Below are 25,290 nucleotides of genomic sequence, written 5' to 3'. Positions count from 1 at the left end.
AAGAAAGTTAGGAGATCTACCTATTCCTTTCACTCTGATAGGTACATTAGATGATGGATAAGCCTCCCAAGTGAGCAAGCCTCCAAAGAAAGTCCACCTAAGCTTTTTCTTCACCTTGGCCAAGAGATGCAAAAAGAGAGAGAGGGGATTTTGTGTTTCTTTAGTGAGAAATTTTGTGCAAATGAACTTAGCTAGTTCAAAATGAACTAAAAGACATGTTTTTAAAATGGTGGCTCAATTGTAATTTTAAAATTCTCTTTTTCACATCAAATTCTTAATTTGAAGTTTTTTCATGGATATATATCACCCATATACTTTAGCCACCCAAAATCTATCTCATTAACATTTTAATTTTTAAAATGTTATCTTTGCACTCATATAACATTTATATAATTTAATTATCCATCGAAATGTGCTAGTTAACCCTAGATAATTAATCATCATTCTCAAAAGCTTGGTTTTTATTAGTGTGACCTTTTAGGTTCATCTTGATGTAGCTATGAGTTTACTTTCAAACGATCTAAAAGGCATCGAAAAAAATCAACGACTATGGTAAACATTTAGCAATGTGTTATAACCTCTAAATCATGATGAAGAAATACTTGATCAAATTTAATGTCTCCAATCATATGCTTCATGTAAATGATATCCTTTCATTGTCTAATCTTGATCAATTTTAAACTCATAGATCATCAAAGCCTTAATTTTGATTCTATACGAATCAGTAATTTAAATATCTGAAACACGTCATTATGAAAAACCTTTGTATGCTTGCATTATACTCCAGCCAACGATTTGATTTCAAATATTTATTGGTGTTTGCTCAGGAACTTGGATCCAAGTCGAATCAGCAGATATTTGAACGTAATACTTTTAGAGCAAACAAATCCCATCTTGACCGTTATTCTTCTCCATATAGAAATAACACATGATCGATATGGTTTGTCTTACAGGATATGGTTAACCTCGTATTTATACACTATATGAATCACGTGTATCTGTATCAGATCTGACCATGACATCTAAGGTCAATAGATTACTTCGTAAACTAGTACAATCTTAAAATAAGTCTTTGACTATAATTTAATGACTATGTGACTTATCGTTATTGGTCATGTTTAAAAAATAGTTCTTCATATAGAAATAACACATGATCGATATGGTTTGTCTTACAGGATATAGTTAACCCCGTATTTATACACCATATGAATCACGTGTATCTGTATCAGATCTGACTATGACATCTTAGGTCAATAGATTACTTCGTACATTAATACAATCGTACAATAAGTCTTCGACTATAATTTAATGACTATGTGACTTATCGTTATTGGTCATGTTCAAAAAACAATTCTCTAACTATTAATCCATACCAATACCCTAAAGACATGACCATCATCGTCATCCACACTAATGTATATGTATTTGATATGTCTACTATGTGATATAATTGCCCAAATTATGTCATATCCGTAGTGAACATTTGATTATTCAGTTTATATAGTAAGTGAGTAATCCAAACAGTTCATATATATACTTTATATTATCGCAAATAAAGGAAACAACTTATGCAAATGAACCAAAAGACTACTTCTTTTATTAATAAATCATTATAAGTGCACATATAAGATAAAATGCTCTTGGAAATGACAACATAAATGGTTCCTAAGGTATATTTTAATAGTTTCCTTAGGTTGGCAAGATACTATAAGCGATTCATTGATAGTTCTCCCAAGTTAGCCCAATTACTTATAAAGTTGACTGGCAAGGATGTTCCTTTCAAGTAGAATTTAACCTCAACTTCTATTTTGATCTTACTAATAGAGAGTAAAAAGTATGATATATTTATAAATGCCTCATATCAAGGTTTAGGAGTAGTATTGATATGGATATGTAAAGTTATAGCATATGTTTATTGGTTGTTGAAAGAGTATGAGACTAGGTGCCTAACACATGACCTTGACTTTGCAGTTGTCATGTTTATATTAAAGATATGTTGATATTACCTATATGGGATTAAGAGTAACATATACATGGATCACAAGAGTCTCAAGTATTTCTTCATAAAAAATGAGCTCTATATGAGATAAAGGTGTTAGTTAAAGTTAGTGAAAGATTATGATTTGAGTTAAGTAGAGGCTTATTGATGCACATATTCTGAATAGAACACAATCCAAATCCATTCAAAAAACACCATATGAGATATGGTATAACAAACCTCTCAACATTAATTAATTTAAAATCTAGGGATGTCTTGCTTATATTAAAATAATTAAAATTGATAAGCTAAATATCAAGTCTGAAAAAAGTTGATTCATAAGATATCTTAAAGATTGTTTAAGATTTTTTTTTTTTTAACTTTGTGATTGATCAAAGAATTTCGATAGACAAAAATGCACACTTCTTGGAGAAAAAGTTCTTATAGGAAAGAGGTATAAGAAGAACAATAAAGCTCAAGGAAAAATTTCAAGAGTCTTAGATCAAAGAGGGTGAGCTAAAAGAATACTTTTAGTTGACCTTTATATTTGATGTATCAATTCTAATTCAAAGATCTTTTAGAGTATTGAGACCTTTGCACAAATACAGATTTCTTAATAAGTAGGATTTTGAATCCTTCTTAGTGGGAGAAATAGATCATGATGATGATCTAGAAGTTATCAGGAAGTTATATTGGAAACTGATTCAAGTAGATGGTTAGAAGTAATGAATTTTGAAATAGACTCCATGCATGCTAATCAAGTATGGACACTTGTTGATCCGTTGGAAGGAATTGTTCCTTAAGCTATAAGTGGGTATTCAAGGGAAAGATTGGTAAGAATGGATATGTAGAAACCTATAAAGCTCAACTGGTAGCAAAAGACTATACTCAGAAACAAGGGTTGGATTATGAGGAAACATTTTTGTACGTAGCTATGATTAAATCCATTTGAATAATTGTAACATCCCTCCCCAAAAATACTACCCACCGAAGGAGAAATGTTACGAATTAATATCCAGAGCCTCTATTTTTTTTCTTTTAAAATACTTTAAAATAAATGCATCACTAAAAGTGTTTAGAAAGTATTCCAAGAAAACTGAAAATCTGGAAGCAAACAAAAGATGTATATACTCGTATGAAAACTCATCTAAAAACATCTGAAAACATGGAGTAATCATATACAACTATACAATCATATCAAAAAGGTCAAAAGTCGACAAGAACATGCCACTGTATGCATGTAATATAAACCAGAGATAACCTGCTCTAGTCAGATCTATCTTCGCTGACCTGACCCTGCCTCGTAGCTATTTCGATCACCTGTTCCTACAATCAGGAAAGAATAGGAAGTGAGTGATAAAAACACTCAGTAAGGGGAAAGAATTTAGTAAACTATCTCCTTTCCTGTTCTAACTCACTCTCGGGACTTAACCTTACTCATAACCCTCATAAGAACTCGAGGGGATAATCTAGTTCATGTTTTACTATTTGGATCATACTTTGTCTCATATGGTGTCTATTTGATACTTTCTGGAAGCTGACTATAGGGATTTGACACTTTTCTAAGCTTGAGCTCTCTTTTTTTCTCTCAATACACCATTTCTAAATCTGAATTGAGCTCTACTACGAGCATGCTCTACTACTAGCAGACCCTACTATGGGTCTATGTCCTACTACGGACGTGTCCTACTACAGACGTGCCCTACTATGGAAGGTGTAGTGTAAAGTGCCCCCTCATAGTTTATAGCATGCATGCGAGCCTTATATCTTACTAATTTTGCTTCCATCTAAATCTATTCATAACTCACCAGACTATACTCTAGGACGACCCCTGAATCTTGAGCCCCAAATTCCTTTTCTTGTTTTTCTTTCTTTTCTTCTTCTTTTATTTTTCTCTTCTTTCTTTCCTTTCCTTTCCTTTCCTTTCTTTTCTTTCTTTTCCTTTCCAAAACTGTGAAATACTGTTCACAACCCTGTTCCTTTAACAGGGCAACCTTCTTTTTCATACAATTTCACAATCCAAATGATTTCTAACTCATACAAGCTATATATCATTGAAAAGATGATTCAAAGAGCTTTCCAACAAGCTATAATAGCACTCATACTTCATTCAATAAGGTAGTCAAAACGTGAGATGTATTCAATGGAAAAAACTATCTCCTCTATTTATTTGGTAAAGCAGTCCTTGTGGTTCATACAATATTTAACAGTCCAAATGATCCCCAATTCATACAAGTTATATATCATTGAAAAGAGGATTCAAATAGATTTCCAAAAAGATATAATGGCATTCATAAATCATTATATAAGACAGTTAAAACGTGAGATGAAATCAGTGGCAAAAACTCTCCCCTGTTTATTTGGTAAAGCAGTCCTCTTGGTGCATACAATATTTAACAGTCCACATGATCTCTAATTCATAAAAGCTATATATCATTGGAAAGAGGATTCAAAGATCTTTCCAACAAGCTATAATAGCACTTATGATTCATCCGATAAGACAACCAAAACATTGGACGAAATCCGTGGTAAAATTGTAAATATTATGCAACTCTCTACCATCAACAAAATCACACACATAGACACCCCAAATGGCAAAACAACATTTCTCAACTTCACAATCATCATTTATAATATAGATCCAAGGAACCAAAAGCCTAAAACATGCAAGATATCAAAGATGATACCCCTTACCTTGTTTCAAGCCAAATCTTTGCAAGTTGGTTTCCTTCTCTTTGTTTTGTTTCCTTTAACACCAAAATCACTTTAAATCAACACCAAAACATACTAACATATTCATATAACATGCATCCAATATATATATAAACATAGAAAAAGGGAAAAAGAAAGAGATCTTTTGGTTACGAAGCTCCAAAAGTGTTTCCTCTTCTTTTCTTTACTTACTCTTCTTTCAAACTCTTCCAAGCATCCGATTTCCTTCTAAAAATGAAGAAAACAAGCATGAAGGGGCTGATTTTTCTGGAAGGGCAGATGAGATGATGGAAAAATGGAATTGCCTTTTTGTTTGTTGACTTTTCTCTTTTTATAAATATCTTTATCTTTTTCTCTTTCTTTTTTTATTTTTTTATTTTTTTTATTTTTGTATTTATATATATATAAACACACCCATACATATATATATATATTAAAAAATAGGAAATATCTCAAAACAAGGTCAAAAGACATAAATGCCCCTAAAATGTACCTGAGGGTATTACAATAATGCTAGCCATTATAGCATACCATGATTATGAGATCTAACAAATAGATGTCAAAACAATGTTCCTCAATGCATTCATTGAGGAAAACCTATATATGGAACATGCCATAAGTTTTGTATTTGCTGTTGAAAAACATAAGATATGTAAATTGCATTGATTTATTTATGGATTGAAGCAAGCTTCAAGAAGTTAGAATATTCTAGTCGATGAAATAATCAAATTGTTTGGTTTCATAAAGAATCTAGCTAAGTTCTATGTTTACAAATTAGTTAAGGATCATACGATTACGTTTCTTATATTGTATGTAGATGACATACTTCTGATGGGTAATGATATTATCATGATTAATAAGTTCAAGATCTAGTTATCCAAAACCTTTTGAATGAAAAATTTGGGAGATGCTACATATGTCCTTAGAATTCATATCTATAAAGATATAACAAAAAGGATAATTAAACTATCTCAGAAATTGTACATAAAAAAAAATTGTTGAAGAGGTTCAACATGGAAAATTCAAAAAGATGACTTTTGCCCTTCACTCACGATCTTCATCTTTCTAAAGATATAGGTCCAAAGACTAATGAAAAACGACAGTGGATGTGTAATGTGTCTTATGCTTCAGTTGTAAGCACACTTATGTAGGCAATGTTATGTACAACACCTAATATAACATATGTTGTAAGTGTTATGAGCATATATTAGGCTAATCCAAGGGAAAACATTAGTTAATTGTAAAATCAATCCTTAAGTACTTAAGAAGAGCTAAATATCTAATTTTGAGTTATGGATGTTTAGAGTTAAATGTTCAAGGATACTCATATTCTAATTCCAGTTAGACATTGATGATAGAAAGTTTACGTCAAGGTTCATTTTTATTTGTAATGGGGGTGCAGTTAATTGGAAGAGTTCCAAACAATCAACCGCAGTTGACTCCACTATAGAGGCTGAATATATCACTACTTCATAAGCAACAAAATAGGTTGTATGGATGTGCAAGTTCATATCTAAACTTGGTATAGTTTAAACATCATTTATCTGATAACTATATTCTGTGACAATACCAGTTCTATTGCACAGGCAAAAGAACCAAGGGCGTATAAGAAGTATATACATATTTAGCGAATTTATCACATTTTGAGATAGTTCATTGGACCTAGAGAGATATTAATATAGAAGACACCATTAATAGAGAATGTTGCTAACCTACTAACTACACCTATAACATTGAAGCAATTGGACCATCGTTTTAAGAAGATGAGTATGAGAAACAATAACAAATGACTCTAGTGCAAGTGCGAGTTTTGTTAGGATATCCCCAACCATTCGTGTTGTGGTATCAGGACATTTTATCTTGTATATGTATGTAATAATCTATTAATAAACGAAAAAGTTATTTTGTTCATATATGTAAACTATTTCTTTATTTGTATTAATATAAAGTATGTATGTAAATTGTCCTTAAGTTTGTGTTAGTATTCTTGCTTGTTGGTATTAGAGCCATAGAGGATGCAATGACTTAGATTTATGTTTAATTATTGTTGGTTAATTGCTTTTAGTACTGAGTTTATTTAGACTGATGTAGGGCAATAGGAAGGTGACCATTGTAAGTCCTTTAGAGACAACTATTGTAAGGAACAAAATAATTAATTAATTAATATGAAACACTTAGATAAATTTGTGTTAACTTCAAGTTTTAATATCAATAATGAATGAGTCATTCAGCAAGAAGAATTACGTATAAATGAAAATGAAATCAATAATCAATCAAATCAAATCATTGATTTACACAAAAATAAACAAATAATCAAACCAGAAAATCTCTAACTTAACATAGACAAATGGAATATTCCTAGGATAAACTTGACAAATATTTACAAGGAATCAAAATTATATACATTAAATAGGGTCAACCTTCTAAATTAATCAAAATACATCATTAAGGCAGAAGAAAAAATAATCAAAATGATTAGTTCCTTTCAAACAACAAAATTAATAACAAAAGAAATGGTTATGAAATATAAAAAGAATTACAATTACCTTCGTATAGGCTTAGTACAAATTGGAATCAAACCATTAAGTATGGAAGGAAGGAATATTGCAATTTTAACTTGTTTAAGAGATGCTAGATTTAATAATTTCAAGGATTCACTCCTAAGGACTATTGAATCTAGTCTGTCCAATGGACCAACTACCCAATTATACAGTTTGTCTAGAAGACCAAAATATATTAGATGTTTTAACCCTAAACATCAAAACATTCAATTATGACATTAAACCAGGATCAATACCAATAGCTTGTATTTATATAATCCAATATAAAGTAATGTAATTTGTCTTTGAATCTAGAGCTGTTGGACATGATCCAAAAGGATACACAATTTTATTTCAAATAGATTTAAATAGATCAAATATTACAATACCAAAAACCATTAGTTGAGATCAAATTACTCTTCCCTAAGATTGGGGATTAGATAGAGTAGTTACACCATTCAATCAAAGAGTCTTACCAAAAGCTCTCAGACCAATTCAAAATACATAAATAAATAGTATTATTAAAAAACCAGATGGAAGTGTAATAATTAGGTTTAACAGACCACTATGAATAAGTGTTGATGATGCTCATACTTCATTCTCTAGATTTAAAATGAAACAAATTTATGAACCACAAAGATTTTCATGTTCTTCAATCCCAAGATCTAGTTCAATAAGAATAAATATCCAAGGGGTAAATAATTCTTCAAATATTCCAAGAGCTTACTATTCTGTCTAAACACCTTTACAAGGAGTGATTAAAAGACTTCGTAAAGAATGTCTCCTACTCATTCTCAAATAATTGATTATTTACCAGAATTGAATATTATAGAAAAATTTGAGATAGACAAAGAATTATTAAGAAAAGAATTTTATTTGAAACAAATAAATCCAATAGAAAACAATTTTTCAAAATATATACCAAAGAAGAAAGGGATCAAATTTAGCAAAATCATTATAATTATTTAGAAGAAAATTTTACACATACCTTTTTTCCAATGGTTTTGTAAAAATAAAACAATTAATGTACAAGGAAAACAAAAATGTGGAAAACGTTAAAAGGGAAAGAAATAAAAAATTTAGCATCAATACATCCTCCATTAGAAGAGATTTCGATACCTTATAAAAGAGTAACTTCAACTGTAACCTCATTCAAAATAAAAGAGGACTTAGACAAAATTATTGGAAATGACATAAAAAATATTATATAACAAAATAATAATATAAACCAATATTTTGAAATAAGACATCAATTAAACAGAATAGAGGATATTGTTAATCAACCAATTACTACGGTCATAGATAAAAAATCAAAAACCCATAAACCTTTGTTTAACCCACATGAGATTTCAAAAAAAATTTCGGAAGAACTTTCAAACAAAGATGAATTTGTCCAAGAAATAAACAAAAAACTTAACCAAATAGGATTAGGAATTTCAAGCTCAAATTTAGTTGCCCCTGATGCACCTCAATTTGTCACATTCAAAATAGTTGGCTTTACAAAATAAGTAGATTTGTTAGAAGAAATTTCTGATAATTAATCAACTTCATCAGAAGATAATTCATAACAAATAAATAAGATGAACAGGAGAAAACCTCAAAAAATGTATTATCCAAGAGCTTTAGCCCCAAATCTTGTATTAGAATAATCACCTTTAATTTAATAGAAAAAATACAATGCTAATTCAATTTATGAGTGGAATATAGATGGAATGTCTAATTACAATATTACAACAAATGACAATGGTAAGTAATGCTTATAGGACAAAACTTAATTCATCAAACGAAGCAATAGCCCATTTGTTAATTACCGGTTTCACTAGCTCCTTAAAAGCTTGGCAGGACAGTTATCTCAAAGAAGAGCAACAAAATTTGATATTAAATGTTGTAAAAGTTGATGACAATGGAACCCCAATTTTAGATAGTGAAGGGAAAACTATTTAGACATAATAAATACTTTGATATTTGCAATCACCTATCATTTTGTAGGAGATCTTATAAATATTAAAGATAAAAGTCAAACAGTATTAATGAACTTAAAATGTAAAACTCTCCATGATTATAGATGATATAAAGAAACCTCCTTTATTAAAGTAATACAAATGTCAAATAGTAACAAAGCTTATTGGAAAGTCAATTTTTAGCAAGACTACCAAGCATCTTAGGAGACAAGGTTAGAGAAAAAAATTAGGAAACAGTACGATGGAGTTATACCTTATGATGATTTAACTTATGGGCAATTACATAGTTTTGTGCAAAAGGTTGGAATGAAAATATGTAAAGATGAAAAATTAGCCTATCAAAGACAAACGGAAAGAAAACAATTAGGAACGTTTCATGAACAATTTGATTCTTAGCATAAAAACCCATAACTTAATAAACAAAGAAGAAACAAAAAATCTAGTGATTGTAATGGCCAATGTAGTAAAACAAAATCACACCCTGAAAGAAAATTTACAAAAAATAAAAAGAAATTTACTTATAAAAAACAAATAAAAAAGGAACAAAAACCAGTTCCAAAATCTCATAAACAATACACGTGCTGGAGATGTGGAAAACAAGGTCACACTTTCAAATACTATTGATTAAACAAAAAGATTAAAGAATTAGAATTAGAGGAAAAAATTTTAACAAAGATAGAAATGCTAATAATAGAATCTTCTGACAATAAATTCTCTGAGAAAGAAACATTAGATTTAAAGGGATATTAATTAAAATAAGCATATTTTTTTTCGTTTATACCTTTTTAGGCACACGCACAGTTCTTTTACTTTTATAAGCAAATACATTTTTAATTCCCAAAATACCCCTCGGCTTATTCCTTCTGTTTAATTAAAAGAAAAAAAAATTTCGAAAAACTTTCAAAATCGTGTATTTGTTACAGGTGCATAAAGTGCGTACGGGGGTAGAGTGCGTGGTGCGTTATTCAGCCCATTTGGTTCCCAACTTCCAAAACACACTAAAAAACCCACCCATCTTCTACTATCTATTTTGGCTGGCTTTACTGAGATCGGCATTGTGAGATCGTGGATCGAGAATGTCGTCGGATTCGTCTGAGGTAAGTGGATCTCTGGATGCATGCTTTTATTTTGAGTTTAGTATTTTGGCTGGATTTTATTCTTTCTGTGTTGTCGGCGATGGAGAGGAAAACGCACTGGATTTCTCACCGCGCACTGTGCATGCACCGCACGCACCACGCACGCACCACGCACGCATTCCATACTCACCGTAGGCACCGTGCACACCGCACGCACTCCATATGCACCCCATACGCACTTATACCTATATTGCAAATTTTCTGTTTTTTCAGGATTCTGTTCAGGCAATTTCAGTTAATAATGAGTCGGGTGAACGACGTTTCAATGATGTGTATAATTTTACTGCTATAATCAAAGTTAGAAGCCATGTTGAAACAGTAAAGCATATCAGAGTTTCACTTACTCCTTGGCAAAAACGAATGTTTAAAGAATGTTGTTTGGGGCAATTTTTGAATTTAGAAATTCTTAAATATAGTTCTCCTCTTATTCATTCTGTATTATTCTGACAGATTAACAAGGGAGTATTAGGTGAAGAGTTTTGGTTTCGGTTGAATGGAGTTGATTGTAGATTTGGTCCTGTTGAATTTGCTCTGATAACAGGATTAAAATTTGGTCAAGAAATGGATAGAAATGATAGAATAATAGGAGATTTAGAGTTAAGGAATAAGTATTTTTCAGGGGTTAAGCATATAACCTATAGTCATTTGGTCAAAGTTTTTAAAGAAAAAGCATGGGGAAATAATGATGAGGATGCTGTAAAAATAGCTGCTTTATATTTGCTTCACTATGGGTTAATGGGAGCAGATAATAGGAAGGCCATTTCAGAACATACATTAAGTATCATTGATGATTGAGATGCTTTTAATAGATATCTATGGGCAATACCTATTTGGAAGATGACTACACAATCAATGAGTCGAAATCTACAGAAAAAATACGAGGAAATTTGTGATGCATATCCACCTTTTTCAGAGGATATCCCAACTGTATCATATGCAATAATGGGATATGCAGGAGCTTTTCAGGTAATATAATGTTATTGTTTATTTTATTTTTATGTTAAATATATATTTATATTAAAGATATATATTTAATATGATGTTGTTAATATTGTAGATTTGGATATACGAAACGTTACATAATTTAGGGCATTTCGTAGTTTGTAAGAGTAGAGACAGTATTCCTCGAATGTTAAAATGGAAGAGTTTGGAAGGTCCAAGTTGGGAGAATGTTTATCAAATATTTGAAGCTTCGGAAGTATGTTATTATCCTATATATCTATTTATTAAATATCTATTTTAAAATTTTGTGACTAACCAATTTATTATATTTTGTAGGATGTTGTGACTCCTATTTTGATTCCATCCACAACTGAGCAACAGTTATCATGCTATAATGATTTTATAGAGTATGTCGGTGAAAACGAAGAGCATGATAATACCCGTGTTCCTATAAGCTCTTCTCCTGGAATCCAATCTCCACTTTCAGATCAACATAGGCATCAAAGCACACCTATCTGTAGTCCTATCATATCAGCTCCGTCTATGCATAGCCCCTTCATGGTATCATTTCAGTCGACTACAGAAACAACCCCCCATGTCACTACCCCTAGTCCTACTTCGAATATTGAAGATAAATTCAATCAACTTCAGCATCTCATTGAAGGGTTTATGCAAAAAGTTGATGAGCGATTTGGAAATATTGACGAACGACAAACCAATCTTGAAGCACATCAAGCGTCAATAGAAGCCAAGTTATCTGAGTTGCAACATACGTATAACGCAGTCCCTTTCATTCAGGTAAATTTTTTTCCATATTATTCATTATTCAAAATTTGTGATTATATTTTTTTTATTATTGATAATATTTCCTTTGAAATTTTAGGATGATGCTGAAGTGGAGATTCAGTTTTCCGGACAAGATGAAATGGAACTTCCATAATCAACTGGCGGTTTGGTTGAAACACCAATTCAACAACGATCCAATACTCGTAAGACTTTACAAGGAAGGATTGTAAAAAAGGGTCGGTCACTTCAAAGTCCATACACTGATCCATTGAGACAGTGTCGTGCACGAGAAGTATTCAAACCCTTACACCCGGAAGGAGAAAACTATACTATGATAGAATATTTAAAATGGTACGAGGAAAGTCCTGAAGTTACAGCGAACACTTTTTTGTTTGGGCTATGTAGAAAAATTGACTGGTGGAAAACATTATGTGAATATAATCAGTGGTTGACGGATCAGGTTCGTAATATATATTCACTGATTATTTGTTTATATATCCATTATTATGTTATTGTAACGATTTTACTATATATTTATATATCTGATGATACTGCATATCGATTTTTATTTGGTGGTGTTGCGACATGCATTTCCATCAGCTAAATAGACTTGTGTTGAGACATCTTTCGATGGGTGGTTGGCACATGAGATCAAGAATAGGGAAGAAGTTGGACCTGATAATTACCAATGGCCACGGTTATTTCTAGACCCGATTGAAGGAATAAATGATCCAATTTTAGATCGTGGTTGTATCCCATGGGCTTATGTGGATAAGGTTTGTTATATTTTAATGTTATTGATTAATAAATCAATTTTAGGGTTGTTTGATTTACTTTTGATTGGTTTAGGGTTGTTTGATTTACTTATTGTTATTTTGTCAGGTTTATATTCCAATTAATTTTGAATGTCAGCATTGGGCATGTGGTGAGTTGGATCTAAATGAATGGATTCTAACCGTTTATGACTCATCATCAACTTTCTTTGACTCTACGGATAGCTTCTCTCGGGCGATGACACATTATTCTTATCTTCCAACCATTATTAATACAACGAGTTATTGGCAGGTTAAGGGTGTTGAACCTCGAACAGAGCCCTTGACAATCAGAAGATGGACGAATGTACCGCAACAGGGTACAGGCTCCGGTGATTGTGGGATATTTACTATTTATATATTAGAATATCTTGCAACCGAACATGATTTGCTTTTTACTGCCACTAATGCATCTTCCATGTGTTGTAAAGTTGCCTCCAAGATATGGAAACACGGAGGGAACTCATATCCTGATGCGTACGAGTGATTGATTGAATTATGATTATATGTTATGGTTTATCATTGTTATTTTATTTATATTATGTTTATCATTTTATTAGTTGTTTCTGTTGCATTGTGATTGATTTTTGTCATTCTATTACTATATCTTTGGTTGGTTGATGGTTGGATGAAGTGATATTAGTTGATAGTTAGATGAAAGCAATTGAAGTATCGGTGGACTAAATATTGATATTGAAGTGTTTGATTATGATATATTGATGTGTTTTAATTTGATTACAGGTTGGGAAATATTAAATAAACAGGGGAAATGCTGCCGAAATTTTATTGTGAAAAAGTAATGACATGATTGATTTTTTCATGAGTTTGGCCAAATGGTTATGTAAAGGCATTAAAATGCCTTGGGAAAATTTGGTTTCTTCTTTCTAATTCTACGTAAATTTGGAGTAATTAACTGAAAGTTATAACTTTGGTTTGTATTTCATTTTCATTCGATTTAACAAGAAAAATCAATTCCTTCTAATTGAAACATAAAGCAATCTTTTTTTTGATTTATATAAACAGAAATAATTTAAAGCAAAAATCGATTAACTAAAAACTTTTGGCCAAATGATGTAAAAGGCACCGCGCACCGCACGCGCACTCAGTGCACTCCCGCACCGCACGAACTCCGCACACTCAGCGCACTTCGTGCACCGCACGCGCACTCTACTCACCGCATGCGCACTCAGCGCACTCCGCACACCACGCGCGCACTCAGTTCACTATAGCGCACTATGTGCACCACACGCACACTCTGCGCATCGCGTGTGCACTCAGCGCACTCTCGCACTGCGCGCACTCCGCGCACCACACCTTTTCAGCCCCGTGATGGCGCTAAGCAATGTCTTAGCCAGCCTGCTCACTCAATCAAACAAAGCAATACAAACAAAACAACCCTTCTGAAGAAAGGAATATAAGCCTATCACATATATAAGCTATGCGCAACCCCTCCAAACAGATTGCTCACAAGTAATAATAAAGAATAACATCATAAGTAACAATAAACAACACAAACTAGACAATTGAGTTATCAGTCAATGTAATTCTTCGCTTGTTCAACTTACCATATCCCCTTTGTTCAGCTTACCATATCCCTTTTTACCGTCAACAAGCAGCTAATTATATTACAAAAGTATAAAGATAAATAACAAAACATAGAAGAAATAGGAGATTTGAATTTACACCCCTCTTGCAGACCCGACACCTGACAAAGGATTTGTGCAAACTAATCGAGTATGTCCTTTCTCATGACACCGACTACATTCAACTTGACAGGTTTTCTCCCCTTGCGATGGCCTTCTATTATGTTCCGAAGGTCGACCAGAACGTCGATGTCCCATCTGAGGTGGGTGGACTATACGTATTTCTTCTGATTGCACCCATTCTGATGGATCACCCAATGGTTCAACACTTTCTCTATATACTGCTTACCAATATTCAGTTGAGTAATACTTATTCACCCATGGATAACAGTGCGAAAGGTTTTGAAATCTAGCGATTGTTGCAACGTGTGTACATGTTATTTGTGATAGTTGAAATTTTCTGCATGTACACTCTTTTTTAGCAAGATCAACTATAGCAACAGGTTTACTTGGAGCATGTACTTCATATCGATCAATTGTTATCAGCTTGACAATCATATTAGCTGACTTTTGGATATGACTGGCCATCTTCTCTTTAACCCATGGAGTTAGAGAATGAGTACAAGCACCTGCATAATTAAACAAATACAGAAATGTTACTCATTTATGCCATATGAAAAGTATGAAATAATTGAAAAAAAATTATTCCAACCTGCCATATTGTGCATAGTATAAAACCATTTTTGTAAAGTTGAGCGCAAAAATTCCAGAAGCATCATCACTGGCAACTTTCGCGCTTGTCGTGCCAAGGCATTAAACGACTCAGCAATATTTGTAGTCATGATATTATATCAGATGCCAGGAAAGTATGCACGAGCCCAACGTTGATAGTCAATACCTTCCAGATAAGCTGCTGTGATTGGATTTTCAGCTCTGATCATCTGTAAAGCCTCCTGAAAATCTTCTATTCGATATGCTTTTGCAACTCGCCAAAATAATCCTTCAATATGTTTTGTTTGTTTATACCGACTTCACATATTTTCTTTGATATGATGGTTGCACCAACCATGATGTGCATTCGGAAATACTTCCCTCACACAATGAATTATAGCATTGTGTCTATCTGAAATAATTGCTAAATTAGGGATATCTCCAATACACCGATATAAAGCTCGAAGGAATAGGCTCCAAGTTATTGTTTCCTCTTTTCCTCCTATGCCAAACACTAATGAAAAAATTTAATTATTTCCATCCTTACCCACTGCAATAAAAAGTGTACCCTAATATCGACCTTTCAAGAATGCTCCATCAATACAGATGACCAGACGACAAAAATCACGAAATGCCCTAATTAAACATCCTAAAGCCATAAAGACAAAATGAAATCGATGATCTTCATCCGTGTCTATTTGTGTAATGGTGTTGGGTTTCGTTGTTTAAGGTTATGACAGAATATCGGTAATAGTCTGAATGACTCCTCTAGCGAACCTCTTATCTCATTTAAAGCCCAATTCTTAGCACGCCAAGCCTGCGTATAAGAGATATCAATTCGATATTTATCTGCTATATCCGTGATAATATCTTTTGGCCTATATACACGGTCACCTGCAGTAAACAATGACTGTAATATTTTCCCCATTGCCCTTTTACCCGCTTGTCTATGATGAGGTCTAATTATATCACGAGGACAAGTGTGTGTTCCAAACTTCTTTAACACAAAAACATCACTATTACTTAACTTCCCAGCTCCTGCTTTCCATTTGCACCCTTCATGTAAACATTTTATATCCCATTTCTTTTTATTAGAACTTGATACTTTGAATTGATAACCATTTTCCAATGCATCCCTACATATAGTGTCAATTAAAACTTGTTTAGAAGCGAATTGATCTATGATTTTGAATCTGCCATCACGTGGTGCAACTGAATGAATTTGACTTACTTCATTTTCTATATCTCTATATGGCTCTGGAACACCAAAAAAAAGGATTTGAACCATGATGTGTTGAACTTTCATGCACTAACCCTGATGGACCAATCCCTGTGTTATCGACACCTTCTTTGGGACCATCAATATCATTGACACAATTATAATCGATACCACCATCGTCATGAGCATGATATTCATCTTCTCTGCCAGAACGAAAATCATTTGTTGGTAAGTCGCCCATTTGATAACATCCTTCAGCTGTATCTCTTTCATCATGTGTCCAATCTTGATAAGGATTCCAACTAACACCAACCTCAATATCATCACGATTAACATCGCCCATTTGATCACATCCTTCTGTTTCTGGATGTTGTTGTTGATTGTTAGCTTGTACATCTTCTACATGTTGCTCAATTTGGTTTGCTACCACTTCAAGAAATACAGAAGACTTTCTCTGTGAGCTAGACAACTTCATCATCATCTTAATATCATAATCATCTTTTAATAAATATGGCAAATCACTATATTCAGTTGGATTTGGCATATAAATTTTTACCTCAAAAGAACTTGTATCGATATTTAAACGAGAAGATACTGCTTTAATAAATCTATTATAATCGATTTTTCTACTTACTGAAACTAACGATTGAACTCCACCAATATATTTTAAATCATGATTACCTTCTTTATGCCATTGCCCGCCAAATCCAAGCATGAATATCATCTTTATCAAAATTTTCAATTAACCAGATGGAACATCAATTGAAACAAGTGAAATGAGGCAAAGATGAATCGGAGAAAGTCAACTGATAAAAGTGAAATAAAGAATGAAAAGGTGAAACTGTGTTTGCGGAGTAAATATCTTCATCTGCCTTCAAGCTAACAATTTAATACGTTAATTATTCAAATCAATTTTTATTTTTAAATTTGTTTGTAGTTGATTAACAATAATCAATTTTTTAGTTATGCAGTTCATGCACTCCGCACGCACTACGCACCCATCGCGCGCACTCCGCACACCGCACACACACCGCGCACCCAGCACACTCTGCGCACTGCGCACCCAGCGCACTCCACGCGCACTTCGCACGCACCCTATACGTACTGAACATCCCATAAACTTTTTCAAAAACTTCCCGCGCTAGGCTACGCTGACACCTACAGGGCCGAAGGGTATTTTTGAGATTAAAAATGTAATTGCTTATAAAAGTAAAAGAACTGTGCGTGTGCCTAAAAAGGTATAAACGGAAAAAAAATATGCTTATTTTAATTAATATCCCAGATTTAAATGTCCAAATAGATGAAATAGAAGGATCAAGTGAAAATGAAATAAATGTTTTAACAAAAGACCAAGAATTTCTATTAGAAGTTGTAAACAAAATTGAAGACCTAAACCGTCAAAAAGAATATTTAGAAAAATTAAAATCAACAACTAAAAGACCCAAAAAGAAAATAGAATTTCCTAAAACCTATAGTTTTAAAGATATGTTGGACAAATTTGAAAAACATGATAAAAAGAAACCAACATTAGAAGACTTGGCAAGAGAAATCCAACAAATTAAATTTGAAATCAAAGAATTAAAAGGGCAATAAAAAATTAACTCACAAATAATTAACTCATTAAGAAAAGGAAAAGAAAAAGAAGAAATTGAATATGAAGATGAAGAAACCCAAGAAGAATTTTTAAATATGTTGGCATTAACATCATATCAAAAATGGCATGTAAGGGTAAAAATTGTAATAAACGATGAATTTGTTTTAGACACAATTGCTTTGTGTGATTCTAGAGCAAATTTAAATTATATTCAAGAAGGATTAATTCCCAAAAAATATTATGAGAAAACTCTTCAATCAATAAGATCAACTAATGGTTCAAAACTTCATATCAAATATAAATTAATAGATGTAAAAGTCTACAACAAAGGCATTTGCCTTAAAACAACTTTTGTTCTCGTAAAAGACTTATTGAGAACAATGATTCTAGGAACATCCTTCATAGGATTAATACAACCATTCACAACTGATGAAACTAGAATAAACACAACTATAATGGGAGAAGAAATCGTTTTTGAATTTATTCATAAACCAATAAAACGGAACCTTAACATAATACAATAAATGTCCACCCAAAAGAAAGAGGTAAATAATATTATTCAAAAAAAAAAAAACATATACAATATCTCAAAGATTAATTAAAACAAAAAAGAATTGAAAATCAACTTTAACAAAAAGACATCCGAACCAAAATGAAATAGAAAACCAAATATGTTAAGATGTCCTAAATGCTTTTTGGGAAAGAAAGAAACATATTGTAAGATTACCCTGTGAAAATTCTTTTGATGAAAAGGATATTCCCATAAAAACTAGGCCAATTCAAATGAATGTTGATTTAGAAGAACTTTGTAAAAAGGAATTAATGATTTCTTACAAAAGAAGCTGATAAGGCCAAACAAATCCCCGAGGAGTTGTTCAACTTTTTATATGCAAAAAAATTTTGAATTAGAAAGGGCAGTTCCAAGATTAGTCATAAATTACAAACCTTTAAATAAAGCTTTAAAATGGATAAGATACCCAATCCCAAATAAAAAAGACTTGTTACAAAAATTATGCAATTCTAAAATACTCTCAAAATTTGACATGAAATCTGGATTTTAGCAAATATAATTTGACTAAAAAAACATATACAAAACTACATTCATCGTACCATTTAGACCATATGAATGGAACGTAATGCCATTTGGGTTAAAAAACGCCCCATCAGAATTTCAAAGAATAATGAATGAAATCTCTAATTCTTATTCAAAATTTTTAGTAGTATACATAGATTATGTTTTAATATTTTCATTTGACTTAAATCCACATCTTAAACATATTAGAACATTTATCCATGTGGTTAAACAAAATGGATTAGTTGTGTCAAAAACAAAAATTAGTCTTTTTCAAATAGACATAAGATTCTTAGAACATAACATACACGATGGAACAATAACACTAATCAAAAGATCAAGAGAATTTGGTACAGATTATCTGATCAAATAACTGACAAAAATCAGTTACAGAGATTCTTAGGAAGTCTCAATTATGTTATGGATTTTTATCTCAAACTAAGTCAACTATGCAAACCTTTATATGAACAATCAAAGAAGAATCCAAAACCCTAGACAAAAATTCATGCTGATATAATCAAATAAATAAAAAAACAAATTGTCCAATTATCATGCCTTCATATAGCTAACCCACAGGCATATAAAATTATAGAAACTAATGCCTCAGATATAGGTTATGGAGGAATTTTTATGGAGGAATTTTAAAACAATTAAAAATGGCAAGGAACAAATAGTTCAATTCACTTCAAAAGCATGGAATCCAACCCAACAAAATTATTCTACTATCAAAGAAGAGTTTTGTAATTTTTTTTGTGCATTTCAAAATTCCAAAGTGATTTATTTTGGTAATCCTAATATGCATAATCAATAAGGTCAAATATTTGGGAAATTTTATTTGGTTTTGTAAGGTTTTTGCCCTAATCAGAAGGACAAAAGATTTTCATGATGTGCAATGTTGAATGAGTTATAAAATTTGGATCTTCTTTACTTCGATAATGTTTGAATTCACAAAAGTCAGAATCGATTAGAATAAATTCATAAAATTTTTGTGTTTTTCTTAAATCACTTGGGATATAATGAAATCCCTTTGGAAAAACATTTTTTATTAGAACTTTTAGATCTTCGATTTGAAATTCATCCTTTAAGATCAAGATAATGCTTCAATTTTGAAAAATATTTTTGTCCTAGTCTTAGGGTTTTTAAAAGAATTGCAGCTACTTCAATTTTTTTATTTTTGGAAAGGACAATTTCAACTGTTTTTTTCATGTCTTTATAAGAAATTTTTTTAACATTCTCATATTTTGAAAAAATATATGCGTGTTTAAGAGCAATTCTAAGGAATTGTTCTAGAATTTTTTCTTTTCTTGTTTCCGTATTTTTTTCTTGAACAATGGCCAAAGCCATTTCTGGAGTTTGTTGGAGAGATTCTATCTAGGCTTGAATTTTTTTGTCTTTGGAGCTTGGTGGAAAGCTAGCTGAGGTGCTATCTTTTTGCTTTTGATCTTTCTATGGTGTTTCTTTTTGGGAATTTTGGAAATTTTGGAAATTAGGTTTTGGCATTTTGGAAATTTGGGGTATATAATGCTTTTGATTGTTATTGGCTTGATGAAGTCAAAAACACACAAAATAGCTTGCCATTATGCAAAATTTTGTTTTGATGCAATATTTTGAACATCTTTTTGTAAAACATTTTTTATAGCTTTATAATCAATTTGCAAAAGAAATTTTTGATTTAATAAATCACTTTAGAATTTTGAAATGCACAAAACAATGGATAAAATTTCTTTTTTGATGGTAGAATAATTTTGTTGGCTTGGATTCCAAGCTTTTGACATGAATTGAAATATTTGTTCCTTGCTATCTTCTAACTGTTTTAGAATTCCTTCATAGCCTATATTCGCTGCATTAGTTTCTACAATTTTAAATGCCTGTGGGTCAGCTATGTGAAGACATGGTAATTGGATAAATTGTTTCTTTATTTGTTTGATTATATCAGTATGAATGTCTAGGGCTTGGATTCTTTTTTTAATCATTCATATAAAGGTTTGCATAGTTGACTTAATTTTGGATAAAAATCCATAACATAATTGAGACTTTCTAAGAATCTTTGTAACTGATTTTTGTCAGTTATTTGATCAGAAAATTTGTTTCCAAGTTCTATTGATTTTTTGATGGGTATTACTGTACCATTGTATATGTTATGTCCTAAAAACCTTATGTATGTTTGAAAAAGACCGATTTTTGTTTTTGACACAACTAATCCATTTTGTTTAACTACGTGGATGAATGTTCTAATATGTTTAAAATGCCAATCTACGTCAAATGAAAATATTAAAATATCATTTAGGTATACTATTAAAAATTTTGAATAAGAATAAAGAATTCATTCATTATTCTTTGAAATTCTGATGAAGTTTTTTTTAATCTAGATGGCATTACATTCCATTCATATTGCCCAAATTATACGGTGAATGTAGTTTTGTATCTATCTTTTTGGTCAATTTGTATTTGCCAAAATCTAGATTTCATATCAAATTTTGAGAATATTTTAGCATTGTATAATTTTTGTAACAAGTCTTTTTTATTTGGTTTTGAGTATCTTATCAATTTTAAACCTTTGTTTAAAGGTTTGTAATTTATGACTAATCTTGAAACTCTTCTTTCTAATTCAACATTTTTTTGCACATAACAGGTTGAACAACTCTATGGGGATTTGTTTGGTCTTATTAATTTCTTTTGTAATAGATCATTGATTTCTTTTTTATAATGCTCTTCTAGTTCAACATTCATTTAAATTGATCTTACTTTCGTGAGAATATATTTTTCATCAAAAGAATTTTCATAAGGTAATCCTACGATATGTTTCTTTCTTTCCCAAAAGCATTTGGAACATCCGAACATATTTGATTTTCAATTTCATTTTTCAAATTTCAAAATTTTTATTGGATCTCCTTTTGTTAAAGTTGATCTTCAAATTATTTGTTGTTTTAATTCATCTTTGAGATACTGTATATATTTTTTCTTTATTTTGAAAAATATTATTTACTTCTTTCTTCTGGGTGAACATTTCTTGCAATATGTTAAGGTTTCGTTTCACTGGTTTGTGAATAAATTCAAAAATCATTTCTTCTCCCAATATAGTTGTTTTTATTCCAGTTTTATCAATTGTGAATGGTTGTATCAATTTTATGAAGGGTGTTCCTAAAATCATTGTCCTTGATAAATCTTTTACGAGAACAAAGGTTGTTTTGAGGTAAACACCTTTATTGTAGACTTTTACATCTGTTAATTTATATTTGATATGAAGTTTTGAACCATTGGCTGATCTTACCGATTCAAGATTTGTCTCATAATATTTTGTAGGAATTAATCCTTCTTGAATACAATTTAAATATGCTCCTATATAAAACAGAACAATTGTATCCAAAACAAATTCATCATTTATTACAATTTTTACTATTACATGCCATTTTTGATATGATATTATTGCCAACATATTTAAAAGATCTTTTTGGGCTTCTTCATCTTCTGGTTCAGATTCAAATTCTTTTTTTCTATTTTCCTTTTCTTAAGGAGTTAATTATTTGTGAGTTAATCTTTTGTTGCTCTTTTAATTCTTTGATTTTAGATTTCATCTGTTGGATTTCTTTTGTCAAATCTTCTAACGTTTGTTTCTTTTTGTCATGTTTCTAAAATTTGTCTAATATATCTTTAAAATTGTAAGCTTTATGAATTTCTATTTTCTTTTTGGGTTTGGTAATCCTACTAAAAATTTGACTTTCCAGTAAGCTTTGTCACTATCTGACATTTGCATTTTTTAATAAAGAAGGTTTCTTTATACCATCTATAATCATGGAGAGTTTAACATTTTAAGTTCGTTAATGCTGCTTGACTTTTATCTTTAATATTTGTAGGATCTTTTATTAAATGATAAGTTATTGCAAGTATCAAAGCATTTACTATGTCTTGGATAGTTTTTCCTTTATCATCTAAAATTGGGGCTCCATTGTCATTAACTTTTACAACATTTAATATCAAATTTTGTTGCTTTTAAGGAGTCAGTGAAGCTAGCAATTAACAAATAGGCTATTGCTTCGTCTGATGAATTAAATTTTGTTTTATAATCATTACTTACCATTTTCATTTGTTGTAATATTGTAGTCAGACATTCCATCTGTATTCCACTCATAAATTGAAATAACATTGTATTTTTTCTATTGAATTAATGGTGATTCTTCTAATACAAGATCTAGGCCCGAAGCTCTTAGGTAATATATTTTTTGAGGTTTTTTCCAATTCATCTTATTTATTTGCAATGAATTATCTTCAGATAAAGTTGATTGATTATCTAAAATTTTTTCTAACAAATCTATTTGTTTTATAAAGCCAACTATTTTGGATGTGATAGAGTGACGTGTATCAGGGGCAATTAAATTTGAGCTTGAAATTTCTAATCCTATTTGGTTAAGTTTTTGTTTATTTCTTAGACAAATTTATCTCTGTTTAAAAGTTCTTTTGAGAAATTTTTTGGACTCTTATGTGGGTTAAATAAAGGTTTATGGGTTTTGATTTTTCATCTATGTGTATAGTAACTGGCTGATTAACAATATCTTCAATTTTGTTTAATTGGTGTCTCGTTGTTTCTAAATATTGGTTTGTATAATTAATTTGTTATATAATATTTTTTATGTTATTTCTAGTAATTTTGTCGAAATCATTTTTATTTTGAATGAGGTTGTAGTTAAAGTTACTCTTTTATAAGGTATTGAAATTTCTCCTAATGAGAATGTATTGATTTTAAATTTTTTATTTCTTTCCCTTTTAACATTTTCCATATTTTTGTTTTTTCTTGTATATTAATTATTTCATTTTCACAAAACCATTGGAAAAAGGTATATGTGTATAATTTTCTTCTAAATAATTATAACAATTTTGCTAAATTTGATATGTTGTTTTGATATCAAATAATTTTGCTAAACAAAAGAACTATTTTTTATTGATAAATTATTACAAATGTATACACAAGATAAAATGCTCTGATACAGATAACATGAATGGTTCTAGGGTATATACACTAACATATACAAAAAGTCATGTTGATCATACGTTGTTTATACACAGAGACAAATGATGACCAAAAGATCCGTTGATCATACGTTGTATACACTAACATATACAAAAGGTCCTTTGACTCGAAAATATTAGTTCAAAATATTTGTTGATTTAATCTGAATCTGAGTTCCTAAATGAATGTCAATCAATATTGGAAATCAAAATTTTTGGTCAGAGTATAATGTAAGTCATACTAAAGGTTTTCGTTCCTAATATATCGATCGACAATTCGCGTTCCTAGGGCATGCACTAATAAATACGCACTAATAAATACAAAAGGTCATGTTGATAATATGTTATTTGTATGTAAAGACAAATTATGACCAAAAAGGGATCCGTTAACTCGAAAATATTAGATTCAACCTGAATTCAAGTTCCTAAACGAATGTTGATAAATATTGGAAATCAAAATCTCTTACCAGAGTATATTGTAAGTCATACGAAAAGTGTTCGAGATGACATGTTTCAAATTTATAGATTAATGATTCGTAGAGAATCGAAATTAGAGTTTTGACAAACTATAAGCCCAAAATCGATTAGGATTGGACAATTGAAGGATCTTACCTACACAGAATGTACAATTGAGAAATTGGGTTCGATATAGTGTTTTTTCATCTTGGTTTAAGGGTTATGACACATTGCTAGATGTTTACCACAGTCGTTGAGTTTCTAGATAAATTTTTAGATTGTCTAAAAAATGGCTCACGACTATGTCACGGTGAACCTAAAAAGTCACATCAATAAACCAAACATTTTGAGAGTAAGGATTAATTATTCGGGTTGGACTAGCACATTCCAAAGGATAATAAAATAAAAATTATATAAAGTGTTAGAAGGGTGCAAAAGTAACATTGTAAAAGTTAAGATGTTAGTGAGATGAAATTAGGATGGCTAGAGTATATGATTGAAATACATGCATGGTTATAGTTTAAATTGAGAATTTAAAGGGACCAAATAACAATTTCATAATTGTTAATTAGCCATCACTATGTAAATGGACATTTAGCTCATTTTGTACACACTTAGTTCATTTTAACTAAAATTTTCTCTCACAAGAATAAAAAACCTCTCCCTTCTCTCTACACCTCACAAGGTTGGTGGCTTTTAGCTTGGTTGGTGTATCACTTTGAAGGCTTTCCACTTGAGAGTTTTATCTCTATCATCTTCATCAAAGAAAGAAGCTAAGAGTAGG

This window comes from Mangifera indica, chromosome 18, assembly GCF_011075055.1.
Source record: "Mangifera indica cultivar Alphonso chromosome 18, CATAS_Mindica_2.1, whole genome shotgun sequence".
NCBI lineage: Eukaryota > Viridiplantae > Streptophyta > Magnoliopsida > Sapindales > Anacardiaceae > Mangifera > Mangifera indica.
The sequence above is the reverse complement of the archived record's forward strand: the minus strand, read 5'-3'. Positions refer to the sequence as shown.